We start from the raw sequence: 10,000 nt of genomic DNA on the forward strand, positions 1-10,000 counted from the left end.
AAAACATTCAGAATACTTTTAAACTATATAATTTATAAGCTTTGTAAAATAAACCCAAATATCTCTTTTGCGGGGATAAACGCTGTTCTGAGTAGTTTGTGACTTGTTTAATACCAAACAAAGCATCGCTATTAAAAAAAAAACAAAAAAAACAAAATCGCTGTAAAAGCGCTACTTATTTAGATCTTTATAGTTATTTTCTTGGCTCAGGTTGTTTTTTAGCACGTATAAAGGCCTGAAATATTCTTAGTGTTTATTGACTATAGGTCTTGATGCTTAAAAATGTTTTTTGAGAGACCAAAAGGTTCTAATAAAAGTTTAGAGTAGAGAGGAGAGAGATCGTCGCCATCTTGGTTTCTATTTGAAATTTGATGCAGGGTCATTTTATTGGTTGTTTTTGATATGTTAATTGGTAACAGGATGGCACAAAGGCCAGCCCAGAACAATGCCTTACAAGCAGATCCGGCATCTGGCCATCAGTATAAGTATGAAGGTCTGGTCTTCAGCTCGACAGACTCGTACTGACCTTTCGATTTAAGCCTAAAGATCAACAATGTCCGGAAACAACATCAACGACTTCGATTTAAACGAGTTTTTAGGTAAGTCTTCAGATTATTTTCATTGACTCAGAGCGTGTTGTGGGCATGTATTGTAAATAAGGTTATAACATCTGTTTTAAGTTCTGTAAAATTATTTTTCAGCCAGTCAACAGGAGTTAATTCCCAACGCTGAGGATATCATCTGGAACAACGACGGTAAGATTTTTGTGTTTGCGCTCATGGGTTCTTATGTATGGGTGTGTGTGTGGTTTTGAAGCGGCTCATTAGAGTTATGAAAACGTTTTAATATATATTAATGCCGGTCTCTTTAATTACACAGAAACTATGGAAAGGCCTGTGATTAATGTCTCCGAGGATCGACCAAGAGAAGTGGTTGTCCCTAGACAGGCTGTCTGCCGACCGGGTAAGAACTAAACCCCTGTTTGTTTGTATAACGTTTCTGTAAGATGTTTGAGGCCCGTTTTGTTAATTTTAAAAAATTATCCTTTCTAACAGTATTAAGAAACGTGGTTCGAGACAACGAAAGGCCTTCCACATCGAGGTCTTGTTTCGTTTTACCTTCGAGAACCGTAACCTTTCAAGAATCTGAAAGGCCGTCAGCCCCTGTATCTGATAGCGGTGAGTATATATCTGCCGCTTGTAAGAGGTTAAAGCTTTTTATAAAGCGGGGTGGTTAAAGGTTAAACATGTCTCTTACCTCCACAGAAGTGCAAAAAGCTAAACCAGCTGAAAAACATAAGAAACGATTATTCTTTGGAGGTAAGTAAGATCTTTCAAACTTTAATGTTTTTAAAAGGGCTTTGTTTGCCCGTTGAGGGCTAATATTTAAGCGATGGGTGCCCATTTCCTGTAGGGCGGGGGGTTCTGGGAAAGATCTTTAGAAGTCCGGACAGGTCTAGGCTTATTTCTGGGGCATGTGTTTAGAAATGACCGATTGTCCTACCGTCTGGTTAGGAAGTAAAGCTGTCCGAAAGGTTTTAGTAAGTTGTTTGGCTTATCTTCCGCAATTATACTTCTGTTTTAAAGTGGCTGTAGGAAAAGGCTTGAAGGTGTTCATTGTATTTAATATTTAAACAGATCGTGAAAACGTTTGTGAAACAGGAAGTCCCGGGATCAGGAAGCGTTTACACTTGGAAGGTTCGTTTAAAAATGAAATGTGGTGTGTGTGTGTATAAAAAGTTTTATTAACAATATTACAGTTTTTAAAGAAACATTTAAGAAACCGTTTATTTACAGAGGCTTCTCTGTTTTACATTTATTATCAAGTCCTAATAAATATATTGTCTGTAAATAATAAGGCGTTGTAGTGAATGTCTAAGCCTATTTTCAAAGGTCTAAAAAAGCTAAAGGTTTTGAAGGTCCTGGATATGTTGTTTTAAGTTTGATTTCTGTCGCCGTTTAAAGATGTAAATGTAATGTATATTTTTATTCTTCCCAAGACTCTTGGGATAGTCATTCTGTGGATGAGCTATTGAGGACAATTACCCCGTCTAAGTGGGATCAAACATCTTCCCCGGAGAGATCACCGAGAGGATCCCCCACGGTGGTCTTGGAGACCCCCCAACATCTACTCAGGCCACAGCCTTCTGGGGGTAATTCAACAACCCAGATTCAGCCCGACGCATTGTCGGTCGGAACAAATACAGGCAACCAACAACCTCAGGGGTCGCCGTCAGTCAGGGTTGACACACCACCCAACGACGGACTGGTTTCAACATCGTCCCCCCATCCCCGTTTCTTGGCTACAGAAACGCTGAACAGTACACCGCGATTGGCCAGGGTGTCACCGCAAAGGCCTTCTTGGTCTCCGTCCGTGAGTATACGCTCGCTCCCTGCCTCCTTCGACCGAGATTTACCAGAGCGACCATCCTTTGAAGCTGAGCCAGGACACCATCCCCCGGAGCTACTTCCTGAAGGTCGGCATGAGTTGCTACGTACTTTGTTACTAAATCAAAGACTTGTGTTAGTGGGGCAAAACCTTGTGATAGAGAGACAAAACACCCTTATTAATACCCTTACTAACGAATTGTACAGTATTTAATGTTTTAATAGATACAAAACGCCTTACTATTGTGGGTTGTTGGAAAAATAAGAAATAAATAAAAAAATGTCCGGACTTGGTAAAAGAACTCACAAACTAAAGGATTATGATCAAGTTAGGGCCCCAAAAAGACCTTCCCGAGAGAACATCCCCGGCCCTGTTGTGAACTCCTCTGATGTCCCAATGAACCAGGAACTATTACAAATGATAAATGATTTAAATAACCCCCAATCACCCCCGATAGAATGTGAATTAACAGACTTACCGGTGAACCCCGACCTGTTACAGATGGTCAATGATCTAAATAACCACCTCCCAACGGTAGAGCTTATAGAGGTTCAACCCCTAGTTCACCCCGATTTGTTTGAAATGGTGGAGGCTTTGGAGACGCTACCCCGACCAAATTCTGCCCCTATTATAAATTATTTGAGACAATTAGAACACAGTACGGCGGCAGAAGCAGCCGTCACTATAGAGGAGGGTCTTGACATTAACCGGTTGGATATCTTTGAAGGACTTTTACAGGCTTTAAATGAGCCTCCTCAAAAAGGGGGTTTTGTAGATGTCAGCAGTGGGGGTGTTCGGAATGTGGAGGGTTCTGAGACTGATAAGGTTGTGGAGGACATGCTCTGTGAGAATGTAGGGGTTGAAGGCTTTGTTCAAAATGATGATGTGGCCAAGAGTACCAGTGATCCCGTGATTATAGATAGACCGGCCTATAACAATTTTGAAATGATTCAGCGTTTTAATTTTGCAGAACTTTTAAATTGTGACAATTATGCAGAAATATTTGTCAACATACACGAGGCCTTGCAAAACATGCTTGAACAGGTTGCTGAAAGGGTCAGACCTCGAGATGTTGTACAGTTAGAACTCAGAGGGGATGATTTGTTTAGCAACCTATCTGTAATGATGAGTGGAGATAATTTAGATGTTGATGAATTTCTGGCTAAAATCGAAGCGTTATTGCAAAGTAACGCATCCATCTTAGCGGATGAAAGTCTGTCTCTGGTAATGAATGTGGTTCGTAACCCTGAGGGTGGGGCACTTAGAAGACTGTCGAAATGCTTGAAGAACGACATAATTAGGAACAAGCTCAGGCAATTAGTGGTGAGTTCCAATGGGGACAATAAGCTCTGTTTTGCTTACAGTTTAATAAAACTACTCACCCCCGACATGCCTGAACCCCAAGCTATGCAAGAGGCTTTAATGCTTCATCAGAGGGCCGGCTTAAACTCTCAACAGATGGTTGCCTTTTCAGACATTACCATGTTTGAGGAGTTGTTGTCTTTAAAAATTGTTGTGTGGTACCGTTGTGAGGTAAAGGAAGTATTTGTGAAATTTCAGACACATCCTGAAACCCATACACAGACACTGTTTCTCTTCCTAAGTGACAGTCATTACTTTGGAATAAAGAGTTTGACGGCTTTTTTGTGTTGTTCGTATGTTTGTCATTGGTGTTATAAGGCCTTCAATGATAAGCTTAAGCACCGCTGTGACGGTTACTGTAACGTCTGTTTCAATCCGCAATGTCGTAAGGGTTTGGCCCCTACCATCCGATGTTAAGATTGCTTAAGGATTTGTCTCTCCGCGTTCTGTTTTTCCGAACATAAGGTACAGAGGGCCGCTGCTGAGGGGGTTAAAAAACGGAGTTATTGTGATCAAACTAAATATTGCCCGCAGTGTTGCCTCCAGTACCGTTTTCATGAGGTTAAACCACACAAATGTCTGGAGCCGAGATGTAGGATCTGTAATGCTGATTTAACCCCGGGGTCTGAACACCAGTGCTTTATTCAGCCGGTTAAAAAGGAGCCGCCGCACAACCGGTATGTCTTTTTTGATTTTGAATGCCGGCAAGAAAACGGGGTCCATGTTGCTAATTATATACACTGTATTGACATGTTGGATTGTGAGTGGTCAGCTAGCGGTGAGAGTTGTGTCAGGGATTTCTTTACGCGGTATCGCGGTCCAAAATACCTCAATTACACATTTATTGCCCACAATGCTAAGGGTTATGATTCTTACATTTTGATGAAGTATCTGGTGGAAAATGGGGTGACCCCAAAAATAATAGCTCAGGGTAGCAAGATCATGTGTTTCACCGACGAAGCTTTCAACCAACGTTACATAGACTCGTTAAATTTCCTCCCCATGAAATTGAGCGCTTTGCCTAAAGCTCTGGGTTTTGAGGCTCAGAAGAAAGGTTGGTTCTGCCATTTTTTAATACTAAGGACACTCAAAATTATCGAGGGTCCTACCCGCCCGCCTCTTATTATGGGGTTGATACTATGATGTCTCATGAGAGGGAGGAATTCTTTAAATGGTACAATACGGTTAAGGGAGGTGTTTTTGATTTCCGAGAAGAGATGGCCGCTTATTGTAAAAATGATGTGGTGATCCTTAAAGAAGCCTGTTTGCGTTTCCGCGCCGAGGTTATCAACACATCGGGTCTCGACCCTTTGCAAAGTGTGACCATAGCGTCTCTCTGCATGAAAATGTATCGATCCAATTTCTTGCAGAAAAACACTATAGCGGTCACCACTTCTGACAACTATCGTGCTAGACAAAAGAACTTTTCGACTGTCTCCATACAGTGGCTGGAATATCTGAGTGCCCGGGATAACATCTTCATCAGACATGCTTTAAATCAAGGGGAAGTCAAAATTGGGCCTTACTACTTAGACGGTTTTAGCGACGTGTCCGGGCGGCGTACCGCTTATGAGTTTGCTGGTTGTATTTACCATGGCTGTCCTCAGTGCTTCGACCCAAACACCTTTAACCCCGTAACACAAAAACTCTGTGGTGATATGTACTATGATATCCAGGAACGAATTGAAACTTTAAAAAACACCTATGGTTTGAATGTGCTGGTGATTTGGGAACACGCGTGGACGACCCTGAAGCAACAGGATGTGGGGGTACAACGGTTTATGGAAACCTTGGACTTTCCTGAACGTCTAGAGCCCAGGGATGCGTTATTTGGGGGTCGTACCAACGCCCTCTGTTTACATTATGAGGTAAAGGAGGGTGAGAGAGTAGATTACTATGATTTCACCAGTCTGTACCCTTATGTCAACAAGACCAAAATGTACCCGGTGGGGCATCCAACCATTGTTTATCGTGACTTTCTCGAAATCGGACAGTACTTTGGTTTGATCAAAGTCACCATGTACCCTCCTCGCGAGCTGTTCTTACCCGTGTTGCCTTACAGGTGTTCGGGAAAATTGATGTTCCCTCTGTGTAGAACGTGTGTGGAAACTGAAAATCAAAATACCTCTTGTCTGCACAGTGATGACGAGAGAGCGCTGACGGGTGTCTGGTGTAGCATTGAGCTTGACAAGGCGGTGGAGAAAGGTTACAGAGTCGGTAAGGTGTATGAGGTTTGGCATTTTTCTGAAAAATCTGATACTCTTTTTGCTGAGTACATTATGACCCATCTGAAGGGGAAAAAGGAGGCATCGGGCTATCCCTCATGGTGTGTTGACTCCGCGGCCAAAGAGCGGTACGTTCAGCAATATTTTGAAAAGGAAGGGATCCGTCTAGAGCCAGGGAACATAACTGTAAACCCCGCCAAGAGACAAATGTCCAAACTGATTTTAAACAGTCTGTGGGGTAAGTTTGGGGAAAGAAATAACCATCTAAACACAACCTTGATTAAAACCCCTGAACAGTTTATAGAATTTATGTTTTCCAAACAACATGCAGTATCACACTTTCAATTCTTAAATGACCACGTGGCACAGGTCCAGTGGAGGGCCCCTAAAGATTTCCCCACCAAACAGGGAAACGTTAATGTTTTCATAGCGGTTTTTACCATGGCTTACGCCCGGCTTGAACTGTACAACTTAATGGATCAGCTGCAGGAACGCACGCTCTATCATGATACTGATTCTGTAATCTTTGTCACCAGGCCAGGGGATTGGGTCCCTCCCCTCGGGGACTACCTTGGGGAGTTAACGAGCGAGCTAGATCCTCAGGACCACATAGTGGAGTTTGTTTCAGGGGGTCCTAAGACTTACGCATACAGAACGGCTGCGGGTAAGACCTGTATGAAAGTTAAGGGTTTCACTCTGAACCATTGTAACAACAAGCTCATTAACATCAAGTCTCTGACGACCCTGGTACAAAGTTTTGTAACCGAGAAAGACGCGCCTCCTCGCGAGATTATTACAGCCGGAAATCAGATCTATCGCAATAAAAAGGGGTACACATTGGAAAATAGATCACTAAACAAACGGTTCAGGGTGGTTTACAATAAAAGAGTGTTGAAGACTGATTATACCACTCTGCCTTATGGATATTAGCAGTGGTTTTGATAACCGACTTCAACACCCTTTCTCCTGTATTATAGCCGGTCCCTCCAATTCGGGTAAGAGCTATCTTATAAAGAACATCATAGAAGATGTGGACGCAATCGTGTCCCAAGCTCTTGACAACATAGTGTGGTGTTACTCTTGCTGGCAACCTCTCTACGATGATTTGGCATCAAAAAAAAATAATCTGAAATTTATGCAAGGTCTCCCCGCCTCATTGTGTGACGATGACCTGTTCCCGCCCGGACAAACTAATCTTGTAAAGTGATCCTTGATGACCTGATGGAGCAGGCCGGTGACAACAGTGAAGTGGAAAAAGCTTTCACAAAGTACACTCATCATAGGAATTTAAGTATTATTTATTTAGTTCAAAATCTATTTTTTCAAGGTAAAAAAAGCCGCACTATTAATTTAAATGCCAATTATATAATTATTTTTAAAAACCCCAGAGATAAACTACAGGTCACCGTCTTGGCTCGTCAAATGTACCCTAACCAGACCAAGTTCTTTTTGGAGGCATTTGAGGATGCCACCAAAAAACCCTACGGGTACTTGATTGTGGACTTAAAAGCACAAACCCCAGAAGACTTTCGCCTCAGAACAGGTTTGTGCCCGCCCGATTGGCCGGCAGTGTATGTGCTAAAGAAAAGGAAATAAATAAGAATGTCTGTTCGGATTAAAAGAAATCTGCCGCTTTTGCAAATGTTATTTGAGGGGAGCCCGCGCCATAGGAAAGCTGTGCTGGCAGGGGCCCCCTCGGATTTGATCGAGACCCTGTGTGAAATAGCTTTTAACATCTTACGCGGTAATATACCCCTAACCCCTTCTCAACATTCTAAACTCAAAAAACAAAAAGCGGTTATCAAGATCATCGCTAATAAGAAGTATTCTATTAAAAGAAAAAGAAAGAAGATTAATCAAACCGGAGGTTTTATAGGACCGCTGTTGAGCATAGCCGTGCCTTTCCTAACCAGTCTTCTAGCTTCCAGAGTGGGTTAATAATGGAATATGCTCAGAAAATGTTTTTGATCCCTCAGGAGCAGCTTGAGAAACTGAGAAAAAATGTTGTCGGGCCAGAGCCCATTAGACAAACGGCCGAAAACAACCTGGACTCTGAAATGAAAGCTATACTGGCCAGGGCCGATTTAAATCAGTATTCCAAAGCCCAGATGTATAGCAACACGTTACAGCGCTACCTCCGTCTGGTTAGACAGGGTGAAAAAGATCAAAACATTTTAACTTTAACCATGGCCTCTCAAGAAAATGGTTCTGGGGCTGATGCGGGGGGTTCGGTTGATAAAGATGTTGCGGTGCCCGAACCTGTTGAGAGTTCAGAGGGAGATGTTGTAACGGATGTTTTGAGAAACATGCCGGCCAGAAGCAAAAGACATGCAGAATATATTCTGCACAAAATGGTTCAGAAACCGCGGGTAACGACTTGGAATGAACAGGGTGAATTTGTATTTAAAGGACAACTGATCAAAGGTTCACACATGTTTGATTTGTTGAAGAGTGTCACTAGCACTAATAAGGTACCCGATAGTCGCCGACCTGTAGGCTGGAATGCTTTCCTACAGGCGATGGCCTGTCTGAACATGCCCCAATCAACAGTCCCTAACCAGGAAACACGACAAAAAATCCGTCTGTGTAAAGAGGTGGCGACTGATCTGACGCCGATATCTCATTACTCTGACCGTGCTGAGCAACCATCCTCAGGATCTATCCATCGTTGGGAAGCTTATTAATCTCATGTTTTTATTTGTCTCCCCTGTAAATAAGGAACCGACAAACAATTTTTTTTATTTTTTATTTTTATTTTCAAATGTTGTACATTTATTTATAACATAACCCTGCTTTGTATAAGATTTGTGTTGAATAAAAACAAAACTAATGATTCAAAGGCTGTTTTCATTATTTTTTCACTTTAACACGCATGACATCTTTTAAAATCCTCACAAGAACACCCCATCTGTATACATGGCTGGCTAGGGTCGTAAGTAATTGTGTTATAAGGGGGGGTCCACAGTGTCCTGACAAACTCTGCCACTTTTTTATCATTTTGGCCTAAATCCTCACTGTACAAGGACATAATATCGGGGTATGACCTTCCTTTAGATCTATGATATAAGAAAAACACACAGTGTTGACCACAAGTGAAGGTCTGAAGACTTTGTACTTGACGACCGCTGTAAATGGTTTCTTGACAGTTGTTGAGCAGAAAGTTATTGATCTTCCGAGGGAAAGGTTTGAAATCCGGGGGGTTTCCATAGGAATCAAAAAATTCCCCACGGCGGTCCTCCCTTAGATAAATAGCCAGCCAATGTTCTCCGGGCATATTTTTAGGGTGTGTGTTGATTATGTACATTGCAGGTAAATTCTTGATCTTAAATTTAGGCAGCTGGTCGCAGGCGTAGACTCCTTGAAACACTTTCCGTGAGCCGGCCAGGGCATTCATGATGTGGTTGAGCTCTCTGGTGTTCATTTTAATAATAATCATACAGAACGTTTCTCCTCTGATTCACCTCAATAATGTTGTCAAACACAGCATACACGACCATATTTACAGTGCGTGGTAGAGGCTGCTTGAAACGCATCTCCAAACGCATATTGCCCGTCTTCATCAGTGAAAAATGTTGTCCACACTCTTCGTCAGGGGTCAGGTTGAAACCGTACAGGGTGTAACCGCTGCAGTATTCCCGGCGATCGATCAGCAGAGGTTGATCCTTGAGATGGCGACCCGTAGCCAGTACTAGACTGTAATATTCACGAACCGCGTTGCCGTTTTCAAAGTCAGGTTGAAAAGGTCTGGATGGAACCTGCAAACCATCGACGTACAGTGCTATAAATTCTGCGTTATAATGTTTAAAGTTAAAGGGGTTCTTGTTGTAAACCCCGGTAAATGCATCATTATCCACGAGACCTATAATAACCTGTTTTGGGAGCTGTCCTAGAAACAGATTTTCCTGGTTCATCACCCGTGTCCCGGCGGGGATACTGTGGACTTTCATATAGACTCTTTCGATCGGGTACTTGGCGTTTGCCGTCATTAAAGCCTGCGCATGTCCTAGTTTAACCGCCGGGGAGAC

The sequence above is a fragment of the Amia ocellicauda genome, chromosome 1 (assembly GCF_036373705.1).
Source record: "Amia ocellicauda isolate fAmiCal2 chromosome 1, fAmiCal2.hap1, whole genome shotgun sequence".
Classification (NCBI taxonomy): Eukaryota; Metazoa; Chordata; class Actinopteri; order Amiiformes; family Amiidae; genus Amia; species Amia ocellicauda.